Source organism: Chrysemys picta, chromosome 21, assembly GCF_011386835.1.
Source record: "Chrysemys picta bellii isolate R12L10 chromosome 21, ASM1138683v2, whole genome shotgun sequence".
NCBI classification, from domain to species: domain Eukaryota; kingdom Metazoa; phylum Chordata; order Testudines; family Emydidae; genus Chrysemys; species Chrysemys picta.
The window spans coordinates 13,723,405-13,741,239 of NC_088811.1; the positions used below are offsets into that span (position 1 = coordinate 13,723,405).

General features: G+C 43.6%; 1 protein-coding gene across 3 annotated transcripts in view; it reads left to right on the top strand.

Moving 5' to 3' along the window:
• Nucleotides 1-17,835, top strand: part of KAZN (kazrin, periplakin interacting protein) — a 756,723-nt gene that overhangs the window by 235,844 nt on the left and 503,044 nt on the right. The window lies entirely within an intron of this gene.

The window sequence follows — 17,835 nt, forward strand, 5'->3', positions numbered from 1 at the left end:
CATAATGTGTGGGGAGTATGAAATAGAAAATAATGAAAGGGTCTTTCCTCTTCTCTGCATGGCTTCCTCAATGCGCTTTTGAGACATTTATTTACTCCCTCCATAACCCTTTCCCTCAAAAAGGCAATCCATCAAAAGCACACCATCAAACATTGGGCTAAGGTGTACTTAGTGCCAAGAATAATGCTATTACCTATTTACATAGGTGGACTAGCAGTGTTTTACTGCAACACAAAGCGTCCAGGCATGTCGGAAAAGGGAAAACGTTAATAATTTGTTGCACAATCTTCAAATAACTAGCAGGCAGGAATGTGGTAACAGAAGAGTGATCAATGGTGAAATTAACAAGGGCGACTTGAACGTGAATGATTGGCACTTCATGTCACCTTAGAGTCACTGAAGTCAGCCTTTTCAAGCTGCAACACACCTTGGTGACGTGCTGCTTGCTCATAGATGAACTGCCAAAGGTTCAAAGTTCAGGCTTGGATAAACTGCCCCATATCTCAAATAGTTGGCACCGCTTGCAAAACTGACTATTTGGAAATCTCCTATGAACAGGTTCCTTTATGGGATTTCTGGGGTTTTCTACTACAATGTGGTTCGCTAGGTAATTCAGTTTCTGTCTCTATGGAACCGGGAAGTTGTGGTGATGATGCAAACTTTCTGATTTTAGCCAGACCAGCGCATCTCTCCGTAATACTATCTGACCATAAAAATTATGAGCAGTGAGAAGATGCAAAGAGAACAGGTTTATAGACATCACCAGAAAAGATTAAGATCCATTCTCAGGTGTTTCTTAAATGGGAAATAGATTGTGTGATGGAAATTGACTATGCTATGTAACTCAGTTGAGTGGGAGATGGAAAGAGATGGATGAGAACTGACATAAACATAGGTAGTTGGATAACTATATTTGCCTAGTGAACGAATACAATTTAGGTTGGGTGTTGGATATTTGAATCCTGCTCCAGTAAAATCCTCCATCTAGAATGAATGAGAGAAGGAAGAGAGAGCAAAGATAGTCTTGCTAACCTGTAATAGAGCTCTTAAACTATTTATAAATTTCCATCAATGTGTGGCTTCCCATTAAGTACGTTAGCAAAATAAAGACAGATGGCAATGGATTAACTCCAGCACTTTTTTTTTTTTAGAACGCAGTAAAGGCATTACAGGCTTCTCTGCCGTACTCACTCACTTTAATGAGCTACCAAAGCTTAATTTTCCTGCAGCTCGGTCACTTGCCACCAACTGCAGCTTATTTCTTTAGCATGCCTTCTTCCTGTTGCAGAATGCAAAGCTAAGCCGTCTTCCTTGTGAAGACCTTGTCAGGCCAATTTGTAGAACTCCCTTTGCGCCGCACTGACTTTTTATTATGTGTGGGCCTGATCCTGTCAGGCTGTCAGCACCCTTAACATCCCTTTAATTTTAGTAGGAGTTGCGAGTCATAGCCCCTCGTAAGGGAGGCTTCCAATTGGGGACTTTAAGAGAGAAGCAGTACAGAAGAAGATGGCAAGGACTGTGGTGCACCACTGCTTTTGCAATGGCAGGGAATTGGTAGCATGGGATAATCTAGATATTTCTAACAGATGACCCCTGCCTGGTGCTGCAGAAAAAGGTGAATTATCACAAACCTGCAAGGTCCCTGCCAGGCTAACTGACCCATCAGCATCTCTCCACTCATTCCTGCATTTTTTGGGTGTGCACAATTACATGGAGGCATAATGCAAGAGATGCTTCTGAAGTAAGTGTGCACAGAACCTATGGTGAATCGAAGCTAGATTTAAATCTGCAAGAAACCAAGTTTTCCCCTCTCTGCAACCAAGCACGTTCCAGGCAAGTGGCAGGTGTATATCATGCAAACCGAAGAGAAATTAAATGTGTGGGCTGTAATTGACGGCTCACTAATCATCCACTCAAGCCTCTGTGCAGCTGAACATCCAAGAGGCATTTAGATTTATTTTCTCTTGCTAATCATTGGGAAGATATTTAAGCAGCTGAACACTTAAGCCATGCCTAAGAGACTTAACAAAGGGAACGGAGGAGGTTCTGGAGATGTGTGGCTCCACCTTGCACTCCCCTGAGTGTTGGCGCGCTTTCCACACATTGCATGATGCGTCGCAAACCACGCAAAAGAAGAAATGCCGCAAGTGCTCTAGTCAGGCTGCCCTCAGTGCCAGCAGCACATCCACTGTGCTTCTACCAGCTTTTTGTAAACAGCAAACACTGTGATATTGATCCAAGCTGACAGAGTCCAAAAATTGTTGCCATCAGGCAGCTTTTCCGTGACCTCCTGCGTGTTTGTCAGAGTGAGGAAAGTGCTCCGTCTGTGGAAGGATCTCAGAGACATCTGCGCTCCTTTAGCCATGTTGAAACTCAGCGAGGTTTTGTCTTTTAAATAAGATTTGTTATTTTTAACATGTTAAGTCTCTCCTTGGATTTATTTAGGGCCTAATTTTTTCAGAGTATCAAAATTAGGCCTTATTTATCTACCAACAAAAAGATTTTGATAGGAGGACTCTGGACTTGGGACAAGGTTGCTGGAGGTACAGGGCAGAAGACAAGGTGCTTTCTGATTGCAGGGTGAGGGAATGAGAAAGTCACTGCCTGGTACAGTGGAGATTTTAGTCTGTTAGTTGATTAAAATTGTCTGAAAAGTTTGAGAATCACTGCATAGAAAAAATCCCACAGAGAATGCCTGCAGCATTTCTGCCTAATAATTTGTATGAAAATAAATAAGACAAGATTTCAATCAGTGCTTTATTATTATTATTTTTGTACTGGCCTTTTCCCTAACTTAATGGGTATTTGAATACTCAGGCCGCGGATTCTGAAAGTCCTTTGTCTGTCAAAATCACTTTAAGGAAACCCGAGAGAGTCTGGAGGTCAGGGTGAATCTGGAATTTGTCTTTGATAAGGACGATTTCACATTACTACTGCTGCATTTCTCAGTCCAGCTCAGTTTTATCAAAGAGAAAATTCTTTCTATGGCGACATTGCTTGCAGGAACAGAGCGCTTGAAATATTGGTTTTACCAAAGAGCGACCTCCCCCCCCCCTTCCATTTCCCAGAGTCCCAATCTCCTTGCATTCCATTCTTCACAATGTGACAGGCCACTGGCTATAGTTATGGCTGGTAATACAGCCGACACAACACTGAACTCATCATGCAGACAAGCTACAGCTAACTTTCCTGTAGGCTTTACAGCATCTGCTTTAGACAGAGGTTCTCAGAAGTTAACATCTGTTTCAAGACATGCAGCCAGGTAATACTCATGAGAAAAATCCTGCCACTCTCCAGCCCGGTCTTCCGAAAGTGGAACAGATGAGATGGCATCAGACCCTACTCCTGAGCCATTCGCAGGGAGTTTGTGGATCTGGCTCCAAACTTTTCAGAATGGCCCCATCTCTATGAATGTGGCCTCCAGCCTTCCTTTAGCTTTGCAGCCAGAGAGTGGGAAGGTGGTGTCACAATTCAGGCTAATTGTTGCACTGAGCAAAACCCAACTGGTTTCCGTCCACATGGGTCCCGTGAATCAGAAAGAGCAGCTTTTGTTAACAATCAGTTCAGCACCTTCAGGTTCACTTGGAAGGTTTTGTGTTTGAACCCTTGTCATACCCCAAGGGACCTTGCAATGTCTCTACCACGGAAGGTTAAGCCTGCTGTGGTTGTGTTGCTCACAAAGAATCACATGAACTGCATGTGGGAACTTTTGTATTTGTAATCAGTTTGTCTATTTGCCACGTTGCATTGAGGTGCAAGAATTGTGGCAACGAGGTATTTGTACTGACAAACAATGCCATGGGACACTGTGCCATGTCTTCGACTCTTGAGTCAGTAAGTTACTTCAGGTTACAAACCAGACAATCCAGCAGAGAGTAGGCTCAGATTCCCAGCTATAGGAATGTAGAGAAGAAGGGGAAAATACAAATGTGTAAAATTTACTTGATCAACGTCATGAGAGCTGGGGCTTTGTTGTGTGGATTTTAATGATCAAAAAAGTGCTGTGGTTATGTTCGTATACTGACTACCTGCCTTGTGCTTTCTGATGTTCCTATCACCACCATACCGTAGGCAACAGAACAAAAACCTCTCCCAATCACAGACTAACCCTTGCTTTCTGGCCAGGGATGTGCATGGGTGGGCCAGTATTTTTATGTATTTGTATTTCTTGGTTTAATATTTGCCTTCCTCCTGTTGTGAATGTCACTTGGAGATAAAGGCAGACATGCACTGTGTGTTCAAAAGGAATGCGTTGAAAAATAATTGAGCGCCTCTCACTTCCAAATGAGCTGCTGCAGCGACTGCAGATAAAGGGAATCCACAGACCCAGCCTGGCACCATTATTTAAAATACCTAAATGTTGGCCAAATAACCATTTATTTGCAGAGGGTGGGGAATAGCTGCTTCTCTGTTCTGTTCACTGATGTCTAGGGTCAGTTACCCCTGGGGAGCCTGGAGGCCCTTTGTACCTGATCAGTGCTATGAAACTAAGCCAGCCCTGACCCCTGGGAATGTATTGCAATAATGCATCAGTCTGCAATGACGCAGCCTTGTTGCAGTTTATCTTGGTGCATCAAGGTAAGGTGATGTTGACTTCACTGGAGCATGCTGGTTCTTGTGACTTGGGAACATCCACCCAATACACTGGGTCCTCTTGCTCATGGTAAAGCAAATAAACTCTATGGGAGTTAAGGGAGTTGTGCTAAGTCAGTAAAGAGAGAGATTATAGGCTGTGATCCTCCTTTCTCTCATCTCCTGGATGCTAGGAGAGATAGTAGATCATCGATCCCCTCTCAGTTTCCCTGGCTGCTCAAAGAGAAGACAATGTCTCTTCTCTCTGCACCACTCCACCTTCATGTCTCTCTCTACTGGTGGCCTGAAGGGAGAATGGGACCTTGGCAGTTCCTTTCTTGCCTCTCTCTCTGGGGAAAATACTTCTGTCAGCTCCCAAACTGCCGGTCCGTGTTATATCTCTCCATGCTGTCTTGAATGTACTGAGCTGTGCAGATGGTGTACACATCTACTGGGCAGTGCAGGGACTGCTCCTGTGATCACAACTCCAACTCATGCATCCGACGAAGTGGGCATTCACCCACGAAAGCTTATGCTCCCATACATCTGTTAGTCTTAAAGGTGCCACAGGACTCTTTGTTGCTCCAACTCCAACTCAGTGCTTGGTCTTACCTCTTCTTGTAATGATCAGGCTCGCAGGGTTTATGAAAGTTGTATGCATAGCCCTGAAGAGCCCACTGCTGGTAGGACTTGAGCTTTTGATAATATAGACTGGAGATCAGACCTAGAGCTGGACATTTTTCTGTCAAAAATGTCATTCCATCGCAACGATGGATTTGAAAAGGAGAGAGTCCCACCCCAGATTAGCCAGATAGTCTGGTGATTAGGAAGCTCAACTGAAATGTGGGAGATGTTAGTTCAAATCCCTACTCTGCCAGATATGGAACAGGGACTTGGATGTTGGTCTCACTTATCTCAGGTGAGAGCCCTGACCAACAGGCTATAGAGTGAGTCAATCTCTCAGTCTGCAAACCATTTAATTATTTATAGCAAGTGAATCAGCTCCAACAGGAGAAATTGAGGGAAACCTTGATTTTTATTATGTGAAACAAAACTGTTGTTTTCCAGTCAGCCCTAGTCAAACCACTATCAACTAAGCCCCACAGACACTGACTGTACAATAGAATAGTTTGGGGGTGATTAGATCTGGAGGGTCAGACGAAGCCCTTCTCTAAAAGGGCCCACACTGAAATTTTGGATGCTTGTCATCGAAAGGCCAAATCTCTGCTGGCATGGCTGAATTCGAGTGAAAACCAAGGCAGTCACTGAAGTGAATGGAGCAATGAAATTTCACTATGGTGTTCTGTACTGTTCATCTGAACAACGCCTTTCTCCTGTGCTGAATTATTTTGTACCTTTTCATCAGGCCTAGGCCTTGTCCACAGTGGAAACCTGTCCTGATTTCAGCAATCAAAGGCCAGCTGAATCAGTGCAAACTCCAAGTTGCACACAAGGAAAGCTGAGATTTGTACCAGTGGAACGTCTCTCACCCAAGGCAAATCACAGTTTACCCTGTCTACAATTGGGCTTTACACTGGAGTAGATACATCAATGGCTGGCCATTGACTCTGAAATTAGGACAAATTTCCATGGCAAACAAGGTCTAGGGCTTCGGGAGGACATTAATGTATAATCTGGGTTGCAAACTTCCCCCATGCAGTAGTTCTGCTGGAGACATCTGGATTGTTGCATCTTGGGTTGCTGTAAGAAATTGCTCCTAAATGATTTTCAGGGCTTCCCTGTAGCTCCTCGGTTTGCAACCATTCTTTCAAACTCAGCTGAAATATTCTGTTTCCCCATTGCTCTGGGGAGACTAATTGGATGCACCTCTGTGCTTAATATTTCTCCCCTTCATCATCGTTTCAGATTCAACAGCTATGAAGCAAGGTCCCATTCTCAGAAACTCATTCTCTTGGTCCTTCATGACCTGAAAATTGTTAACAAGTATTTGATTACTGTTGATGGAATGAAAGGCTGTTTCTGGCCACTTGCTGAAGCAATCAATTATACTAACAGCAAAAAGGGAGTCTGCTGGTGATGTTTGCACTGTATCAATGCAATATTTTCCTTTGCCGACTCAGGGAAAGAAACCAGATGCAATGGTGACACGTTATAGATGTGGATCGCAAATGGCAGTAGCATGTGCATACAGGTTGGGAGTTACAAACAGACCGAAGACAGTTGGGCACTTAAGTCCCAATGACTAACTCCCATAGGCTTTTTTGAAAATCCTGGTCACAAAGCGTATGTTGCCAAGTCCTTCCATGTGGCCCTTATGCTCCTTTTTTGTGGACAGTCAGAGCTTCGAGGTTCTTCAAGGATTTTCTGAAGTGTAAGCGGAGCAGATTTTTATGTTTCAATTTTCATCCATCCCAGAGTGGAAAAGCTGACAGATGAAATGATATATGTGTGTCAAGACCCCTTTCAAACACTTTTGGGTGGCCTTCATTCAAAATCAATGCTTTTGAAAGGAGCTTTGATCCTTCCTCCTGTCTTTACAGGATCCATATGTAATAATAGGGATGAAACAAGGTGGTACTAAAATGTAAGACATGATGCCTTTGGAATTTATTCACGAGGATGACATCAAGAATATTCCTACCATCTCTGTGAGCCTCTAACGTTGGGATACATCTGTCTTTGCTGGCTTTAAAGTGTTTTAGTTAGTAATTAACTGCAGATGGATTGACTCTTAATTTCAGGGTTGTTGTAAAGTGCCTTGACGTGACCTTGGCTGGCGAGTTCATTGTCCTATAGCACAGGCTACATGTGGGACTGCTCAATATGTTACCCAGCATAGCACTGCGGATGCCTGGCCAGGGTTCGAATCCTGGCTCTGCCCCTGACTTTCTGTGTGTTAACAGACAAGTCACTTCTCTGCTTCTGTTTAACCCTCCCAACGTTTGTCTTGACTAGTTAGGGGCATGGACGTGCAACTGGAGCTTTTAGGGGCTACAGCAATATACATAATAATTATTCTACATTAGGCTCCTACATTCTCAGGTTACAGATATTGTGAGGCAGTTTAGGCCCCAAATCTTATTTTTTAATCTCACATTAAATACCTGTATTTTCATGAAATATAAGAAAATGAGTTATTTGGATCTGGAGATTTCCCTGCAATGTTTCCAGCCCAGATATTGCAGCAGTGTGTTAGTTGGTGCATGACCGGCGAAAGGGAAGCTGGCTAGAAACAGACTTCACTAACCTATTTTCATTGTCCAAAGTGAATGAAGTTCAGAAGATAAACAAGAGGTCGAAGGGTAAATCAGCTTTCTGAATCTCTTCCAAATTGAATAATTTAAGGCCTAAATAATAACACAGGTGAGGTAATTTGCATATTCAAAATAGGATATTACCCTTCTGGGGCTCATTTAATGTCCATGCAATTGCCTTTGATGGTGCCAGTAGGGGTGGTTGTTATTGGAAGTTGAAGTCAATGACGCTTGTTTTAGAAAAAAGATGAACTTTTTCCGCAGTGAGGGTAATTATTCATTGAACCATCTTACCAAAAGGCTGCAGTAAATTCTCCATCATTTGGCCTCTTTAAATCAAGACTGGATGCCTTTCTAAGATAGATACTCTAGTTCAACCACACATTGTTGGGTTAGATGCAGAAATCATTGGGTGGAATCTAGGCCTTGTCTTTGTTATGATGGAAGTCAGGCTAGATAATCAGAATGATCCATACTGGCCTTAAAGTCTATGGCTAGTATTAATAATGGGGGGGGGGATTTTATGATTATTGAACATAGAGACCCCAGTCAGATATTTCTCCTACAATTTTCTGTGTTCATGTTCTCCACAAGGCTGAGGGCTTGTCTTCACAGCAAGTTACTGCGTGCCAAGAGAGGGAGTGACTCTGCGGCACACCAGCTTGTCGTGCAATAACCTCTCTCTGCGCCGTAGCTGTAGCCACGTGAAAGTCCTGGAATGGAGCTTAGCGTACTACTACTTCAAAGTGCAGTACACTAAGCTGCCCTCTGTGACTTTCACTGCGCTCTCGCTGTGTCCACACAGGATATTACTCCACGGCAAGTCGGTGCGCTGTAGATTGACACTCTGGTTTGCCATGCTGTGTAGACAAGCCTCCCTGAGACCTTGACCCAGACTGAATATTCCCTTATTCCGCAAATACTCCCAACAAAGTCCACTTGTGAAGCAAAGTGCTATCCAGCATGAGTAAGGGGGCCAGAAACTGCTCCTGCATTGAGATATAACACCTTTTAGCCCTTAAACACTGGTAGGAACTAGCAAGGTTTCACTGAGCATTTGACATAGTCAGTGGATTGTATTTTTAAGTAAAGTTTGAGAGAAGGAAAAGTTACCACGTAGCCTGTTCAAACGCTGTCCTGTGGAATTACATGCCCTGATTTTTTTTTTCCCGGATGGTTTATACCACACTGAGCTAGCCTAGGAAGGTTGTTGGCTTTCTAAGAGATAAATATATAAAAATGTCTTTCACAACCACTCTATGAATAAAGGCTTCAAAAATGCTTTGGAGTCCAAGACTGCAAGAGCTTCAGCCCAGAACAAATTCACACTATGTTGTCATAACAACAAACAATGATTTGAAATGCAGATTCTTCATCTTGACTCTTTATTTTGTGATGGAAAGCTGTGGAAAATGTGTGATTTGCTGTATGGAGATGGGGTCTATTAGAATGAGAATGCAGTAATAGAATTTGGTAGAATGCCCCCGGGATAAAGAATATGATTTATGGAGCATATAAACCAAGAATTATATATGTTTACAGGGATGTCTATCCAGCCATTTCTTTTCAGCGTGTAAGGCTGGGGACACAGCAGCAGTAACCTTTGAATTGCTGAAATAAAAGACAAGCACCATTATTTTTTTACTGCAACAAGAGCCAGGCTCAAACTTTGGGACTTGGAGATGAAACAAGTGGAAATAGGGGTTTCTTTATTACTCACCTCAAAACATGTTTTTCTCCCTGGGGTAGTTTTATCAACTCACCCATAGTATTTTTAAGTAGCTTTCTCTGGGGAAAATCTGCTGTTCACTTTCTCTAACCCAGGAGCCTAATTATTCCGTCAGATTCACTGCTACACTTGGAGGTGTGCACTGCGGACAGAATTTGGTATAGTGGATGTGGATGTAATGGTCAAAACTAAGAACATTTGGGAAATGGATAGAGTACTGGACTGGGACTCAGTAGACCTGGATTCTATTCCCAGCTCTGTAATTAATCTGCTATATGTGTGACCTTGGGCACTTCCCCTCTCTGTGCCTCAGTTTCCCCTCTGTTTAGATTCTAAGCTCTTAGGGGAAGGGATGGTCTCTCGCCATGTTTGCACTGTCCCTAAAACAATGTGGTCCGAATATCTATATCTATCTATCTATATCCAATGATGCTGATAACTTACTGCGTCACTTGTTGGGAATCTGAGAGCTTCCCAGAAAATGTATGCTTATCAGAGCTCTCTATCAGAATAGGGTGCATGGACAGAGTAGATGGATCATATGAAGTTCCAAAGCATAATAGTGGAATACAGAGTTTGCAAAGTTTTAGATACAAATCTAAACTTCCCCAAAGCTCACGTCATGTTTGGAATCCATGGTTTGGGGTTGGCCCATTATAAAAATAGAGTCCTCCACATAGAGGGGGAGGGAACATAGTCTAGTGGATAGGGTACCAGACTGGGAATTGGAAGACCTGCCTCTGCCACTGATCTGATGTGTGACCTTGGTCACGTCACTTCCTTCTCCAGGCCTGAGTTTCCCATTTATAAAATGTGGAATATAATACTGATCTTCCTTTGAAAAGCACTTTGAGAGCTATAGATGAACAATCCTAGATGAGAGCTTGGTAAAAGTAGTATGACAAAATTTTGGATCCAGATTTGGATGCTGCACTTTTACCAAGGGTCATGGTAGATTCTCCGTCACAGGCAATTTTTAAATCAAGATTGGATGGTTTTCTAAAAGAGCTGCTCTAGGAATTTTTGGGGGGAAGTTCTATGACCAGGGTTATACAGGAGGTCAGACTAGATGATCACAATGCTCTCTTCTGGCTGTGTAGCCTATGAATCTATGAGGATATCTGAAATTCTGGTTCAGACCTATCTTTAAACTAGAAACATCTTACAATAAATGCAAAGTCTTTGTACTTCTCGTAGTTCTCTTCCTTGTACTGTGCATCATACCTAAAACTTCTGAGCATCTTTAATGTCCAGAGGGCTGTATTCTGCTCTGATAGATCTGTGTAAATCTAGAATAATGCAAGTGAACTCACTGGAATCATTCTGGATTTTACTGGTGTAATGGAGAACAGAATTTGGTCCTAAGATTAAGGGTCTGCCTAGGGAAATCTGAACCAGTTACAGCTACCCCAATGCAAAGTCCTTATGTAGATGTGCTGTAACAGTGTAAAACGGCACTTACTCCAGTAAGTCACAACTATTTTACGCTATGGCAGTATGTCTACATGAGGGCTACAGCCCAGTATAAAAATCCCAATCTAGACAAGGCCTAAATGGTAAGAACTAGCAGTTTTATTTAATTCAGTATATCTGTGTTTGCAAATTCTGCAGGTTTTGTGTTCCAACTTTCATTGAGTCTTATGTAAAATATGTGACAGATTACCTGTGTCTAAATCCTGGGTTCAAATTCTGCTTTCAAGTTACAGCAGTGTGAATCCAGAGTAACTTCAAGGAGCTCTGTGGCATTACTCTAGCATAGAATGCCAAAGGGATCTTATGAGGACATTGCATTGAGTGGCTGAATACAGCATATTAACTGGAGTAGTTATTTTTGTTTGCGTGGGAGGGGAAAGAAACAGGGGGTGGGGAACTGGAGAAGTGAAGAGTGAGAAAAACAAATCCTAGAAACTAACCAAGGGAAAGAAACAAGAGATGAGTCAGTGAAAAAGGAGCGGGGGGAAGAGAAAGGGGAGGAAAGAAAAAGATCAAGACAGTATTTTCTTTAAAGGAAAAAAGTGTGAGGACCTGCAGCATGAATCTCACCCCATGCAGGGAGCTGGGCCTGTCTCATGCAATGCTTCATGCACCCTATGCTGAGCCATTTGGCAGGTTAGTTGTTCTCCAGAGTTCTTCATTCCCATGAGCCTCTGTGCTTCCAGTTTACGTCCAGGACTGGACTGGAACAAGAAGTGCCAAAATACCCAGAAAGGGGATGGCCTTATGGTATTCCCGCCCTGCCTGGAGGTAGCAGGGGCCAGAAATGTTGCAATGGAGGTTCAGATAAGTAGCTAGATTTGTGGAACCTTATCCACATACAATCTTCATCTTTCAAGATCAGCTTAGAGCTCTCCCATGACCGCCAGTCAGTACTAATGAATGTTGAGTTGAATAACGTATGGGGTCAACAAAGGGCAAAAGCTAAAGGGAAGTAGCAGGAGCCATATTGAAGGTGATGCTGCTGCAAAAAAACAAGAGAGCTGTTCTGGTCAGGATTCAGAAAATGAAGGAAATCCAGCAAACGAATGGCCACATTCACATCTGGGCAAGCAGGTGTGGTTCTGCTGATGTCAATGGAATTGCACCTGCAAATACATTGGAGTTTGGCTCACTACGTTTTGTGGGCTGGAATGTTCACGTGGTGATGCTGACATCTATGAAGGATGTTGAGACTCTGCACCAACTCTCCTGGAGCAACCGCCAAATGCTTTGCTTCTATGGCCAATTCTTGCTGTCATTGTCTTTCAAGTCACCACACAAAACAGGGGAGCGTGTGCCTCCCAAGGGAGCTCCTTGGATCCTCTTAAGAGACCTCCCCTGCCAATGACACTTGGAGAGGGCGCGGGAGAATGAACACCCCCACTGTTTCCTGCATCACAGCAGATGGCACCATAACTTTGAGTCTTTCAGCAATTCTAAAGCCGTGGTTTTGAAAATAGCATAGCACAGGAAGTCTAAACAGCAGGATGTATTTCCCCAACCCAGCTTTGTAGGACGACACTCCAAACTGTGGGACTCCCTGTCATCCTAGCTCTTTCAACGGTGCCGTAGTCTCAGTGTGGAGCAGAGAGCATTATGGGGAAGCATTTACACAACGCAAAATGTACGAGTATCAATCCGAGCAATTAGCAGAGTTTGAACCTCGGACCTTCAGGGCCAAAAAGAAATCTCCAGCTTCTGATCTAACAGCTCGACTCTGATAGCTGACAACAGTAGTAGGCTCTTCTCCTTTGTGCAGACTAGCCTTTGGGGAGGATGCGACACCCAGTTTGAAATTCTGTTAAATCTGCCCACCCAGTTATTCTGCTTTGCATGGATGGCCTTTCCTCCTGGGGTGGACAAAGCTCTCTTTTCTAAACCATCACACTCTGCCTTCCTCAACATGCTCTCTCCTCTTCCCGGGGTCAATCCCCACCTGTCTCAGAGTTTTGGTGTTGAACTTGGCTCAGGGAACGGCAGCAGTTACCATAGCAAACGCTTCAGTCCCCTCTTGTAATAGCAGCATGCAAAATATTAAACAGAACAAGGCTTGGAAGAAGAGTGGTGATTATTATACAGCTACAGTTCCATCTCAGGGTTTTGATGGTGCATTATCAGATTCCCCTTGATGGCATTATAGCATTATAATCGCCACTTGTTTATGCATTATCCTATCTCTAATCCCACAGTAATGTAATTTACTTACATTGACATTCCCAGCACGTTTGCAAAGCTGGATTGTGCTGTGATGGATTCCGCTTTGATACAAAATTCTGTTGAATGTCACTGGAGAGCTACTCCTTGATACAGCATCAAATAAACGTCCAATCTCCCCCAAAGAAGGATTTAATGGTGAATTTGAAAACATACATAGTGCAGCCTGTGTGTTAAACGATTATATCTTCCCCTGTTTCTTTACATTTAAGGGAAAAAATACCCCTGTGCATTTCCTTGCTACTTCAGACTTGCCACACTGGTTGAGCTGTGTGATATTTGTGTGCATTTGTCCTGTAATATAATAATTTTCACTGTAACCTGATTATCGTAAGCACCAGAAATGCTCTTGCATTGAGTTTCTGGCATGAAATGCTGTAGAGGAAAGAACAGCTTCCCCCTAGCTACTATTTACTGCTAAAGACAATAAAAGATGTTCCCAGTAGAGGAACAGTGGGATAACATTGATCTTAATTACACTGGTTTAAATCTGGAGTGACTCTGTTTATTTGCACTGGTGAACCTGCTATTCGGATCTGCCCCTATTGCTTTATCCAGGTGGCAGGATAATACCAATACTTGATGTTATGAAATGTAAAAAACTGACTGTAGAAAGGTTGAGGTTTTTTCCCCTTTCTTTCATATTTAGTCCCACTGTCAGAGGGTGGCTGGCCCTGTGGTCTAAGTAGGTCCAGCGTCCCTGTGCCAGAGCAGGTGTGCCCAGGTGGGCCAAGTAAGGGAGCAGGGCTTCCCCTGGCCTATAAAGGGTCAGAGGACATTTCTGTGAGATCAGAGCTAGATGGGAACAGAACTGGCTGAGAGAGAGAGAACGAGCGTGCAAGCAAGTACCTACATGTGTGCTCTAGGAAGCCGGAGCAGCAGAACTGCAGAGTGAAGCTGCAGGGAGAGATGGGCTTCTGCAGTCGTCCCTGAGGAAGGGAGATGGGGCTGGGTAAAAAGACCCAGCTGGAAGTTTCCATTTGGAAAGAAGACATCTTCCCTAGGTGCTCAGAAAGCAGGAAGGGACAGACCCTCAGGACGGAGGGGCTGTGCCCATCTTAAGGTTTGGTAGAAAAGTTGTGGTGCTTGTTTTCTGCAGCTGTGTGATGATAAAATCAGAGCCCAAGAAGGACTGTTGATGAGATAGATAATGTGGAGTTATTCGGGGGCTCTGAAGAGGGGAGACAGAGGCAGGGTGCTGTCGTGACCTCAGGCGCCGAGGGGAACTCAGGAGACGGCTACCCTGTCACACCCACTGTGCAGCCAGGGGCATCAGCCCCAGCAGAAGAGCAGGAAGCCAACTCCCTGCTTTGATTTCCCCCAGGTGAACAGCACAGAGTAATGGCGCAGGGGTGAGGGCTTGAGGCCCTGTATTGCATTGAGAGGAGAAAGCTGTCTTCGAGGTAGGGTGACCAGATGTCCTGATTTTATAGGGACAGTCCCGATATTTGGAGCTTTGTCTTATATAGGCGCCTATTACCCCCCACCCCCATCCTGATTTTTCATCCTTGCTATCTGGTCATCCTACTTGGAGGAGACTTCCACACCCAGTTAGTAACGGGGACTGAACTGGATTTTTGTCCCCTTGTTTATGTGAATAGCATTTTCACTTGGTGAACAGTTACTTTGCTTTTGTTTTGTGTCTGTTCAGTTGCTTGATGAGTTAAACCCACTGCAAGCACCAGCTTAAATACGGGTAACGAAAAGCCAGGATGGCTACGTTTGGCAGACAAGGAAGCCAGGAGTACTAGAGATTGAAAAGGTGCCTTTCGACCCAGCGGGTTGTATTTGTTCTTAACCATCTGCGTGCAGCTCAGTCACGCAATTCCCACTCAGTTCCCACATATTTCCATGGAGTTCAGAACAGTGCTTTGTAGATATCTTGGGGGAGAAGGGTGTTTGTTTCTGGCATCTGTTTTCCTTTGAGATTTCAGAGTAAAATAAATGGTCAGGTATATAATCTACTGCATTTGAGTGGGGGCATCGGTGTCAGAACTCCTGCATTCTCCGCCCTGCTCTGCCACTCACTTATTGTGAGACCTTGGACAAGTCAGTTAACCTCTTTCTTCCTCAGTTTATCTATCTGTAAAATCAGCATGACCACATCAAACCTACCACACGGCTGTGTTGGGAAGCTTTCTTCATTCATGTTTGTAGAAGGCTTTGAGAACCTAGGATGAAAATAGATACATTTATGCAAAGTATTTGCTTTTTAGCTATATCCTCTTCTTGTGTTATTCCCTACTTTATGCCTGGGTCTCATGCCTTCCTTTGTTGATTGCGTTAATACTAATCATAAAGTTATTCTTTATTTGTACTACAGTAGCACCTAGAGACTCCAGCTAATTGTGCCGGGCGCTGGCCATACAGTCCCTGCCGGAAGAGCTTACTATTTAAATAGACAGGACAGACAAAGGGTAGAAAACAAAAAGGATCATTGTCCCCATTTTACAGATGGAGAAATCTTCCACAGGAAGATCAGTTGACTTACTCAAGATCGCACAAATCTGTTGCAGAGATATGAATCAAATACAGATCTTCTGAGTCCCAGTTTACTGTCTTAGCCATAAGACCGTCCTTGCCCTTCCAATATTTATACTTGTACCCGATGGACAATCCTGCTCTGACTGTACATTTTAATCTGTTTTTCATACCCTTTCAGTTTTGTCCACACTCTTTGGTGACATTTCACAATGACTCACCTGTCAGAAACCTTATTTTCTTTATAGGTTTTCTGATTTCCTTTGTCCTCCATATCTGTCTTAACTCTCTTCTTGTATGAATATTTCTGAGCAGCCAGCTCATTTCCTGAGCTTTGGAACAGGTTTATTTTAAACATATCTTCATTTCCTCTTCCTGTCTCACGCCATCCTCGTTTCACTCCAACATTGTCTTTTTTCCCAGAGTACCTTCACTGTTAAAAGTTTGCTTCATTAAAATATAGTAACTTTGATTCTAGGAAGTATTAATAACAAACAATAGGAGAATGCTCCACCTGGCAACACGGACAAGACTTGTCCTGCGTGGTATAAATAATCCTCTGGGCCAAGAGTCCTAAAAGTGACTCTTCCGCTGTTGAAAAATGTGGTGATCAGATTTGTTTGTGGTGGGCTGGACCACACAGCAGGAGCACACGAGGACACTTGCACACAGGCGGCAAACATTTTCAGAGGTCTATACTGCCACCATCACCTATATGAACAGCTGTTAAACAAGAAACAAACCAGCCACCGCTCCAATAAATTCTAGTGATGGGGCGATCTCCACAGCAGCAGAAGGTTCTTCTGGGTTGAGATAACCAGCTTCAGCTTTGGATACCTTCTCTGAACCTCTTTCAGGGCTGCATAGGTAATGAGCGGTTGGGTGGTTTGTGATTAGAGCCAGTTGGCTGATCCTCAGCAGATTGGGGTTCAGTTCCTGGCACAGCCACAGCCCCCACCCAGTGTGACATTGGGCAAGTTGTTTGATTTCTCTGTGCCTCAATTCCCCATCTGCAGAATGGGGCTATTGCTTCCCCAAACTTGGTCTGCTTCGCCTGTGCCCAGCTTGTCAGGACTCTTGTTAAGCCTCTCCAAGTAATTTTTTTTCTATTGCCAAGCAATATGATACAGGCAGGTCTCCAGACTCTGAATCTCATTGTTCCTGTGATCCAAATTGGTGCCATCTTGGGCAAATCATGGTTACACCTTCAATGATAAATGAGACTAGTTCTTTGAAGGGGCTCACGTCGTTATGCCCTGAGCAGTGACCTTTTCTTAGGGAGCTTCCTACAGGATGCATCTTCTCCACTCTTAGGCTGCCTGAAGATTTCTCAACACACACGCCCTATTCACAGACACCTGCAAGAGCACCCGCCAAGGGCCCCACCCTCTTTTTAAAGGAGAAGTTGCCATGTCTCGAATTAAGAAATTCATCTGAACACTACAAACAAGACAGCTGCAGCCATAAGCAGATATTTAAACAGTATTCAGAATCACTCCTCAATACATCAGTCAACAGTATAAAACCAAGTCTGTTGTTATTAATTTCAGCATCTTTGCAACATTTCATCGCTCAGTTTCCCGCTCTGTCACATGGGGATAATGTCACTGACTTGCCTTACGGGAGAATAAATTCAGTAATGTGTAAACTGCTTTTTTGATCTTTTGACAAAAGACGCTTTGGAAGAGCAAAGCAGGCTTCATATGCTATATTTTATTGCACATTTTATCCATCTGTCACAATGGGGTTCATTCTCCTCCCTCCTCTTGGGAATCATGGAGCTGTTTCAAGCGCATCTTGCCCATCTTTCTTGCCAAACGCCAAGGCAACGCATCCACATACTTTTCTTCTTTATATTTCAGCTACATCCATTTCAACGGTCAACAAATTGCTCTTGCTATCTTCCCCTACTCTCCCTTTCAGTGACCTTTAGTGTCTTCCACACTTGGGGGGGGAAAAACACTTTGTATGTATCTTAACCTCCCCAGTGCAATTTCCCTTCACTTTCTCTTATCACTTTTTTCTTCTCTCCTCTCCAATCAACATTCTTTTTTGCCTCTGCACCTGATGGTTTATAGCTCTCATATGCCTCTTTCTTACCATTGATTACTTTTGATCTTCCTAGTTCATCCACATTGGGCTTTTTTG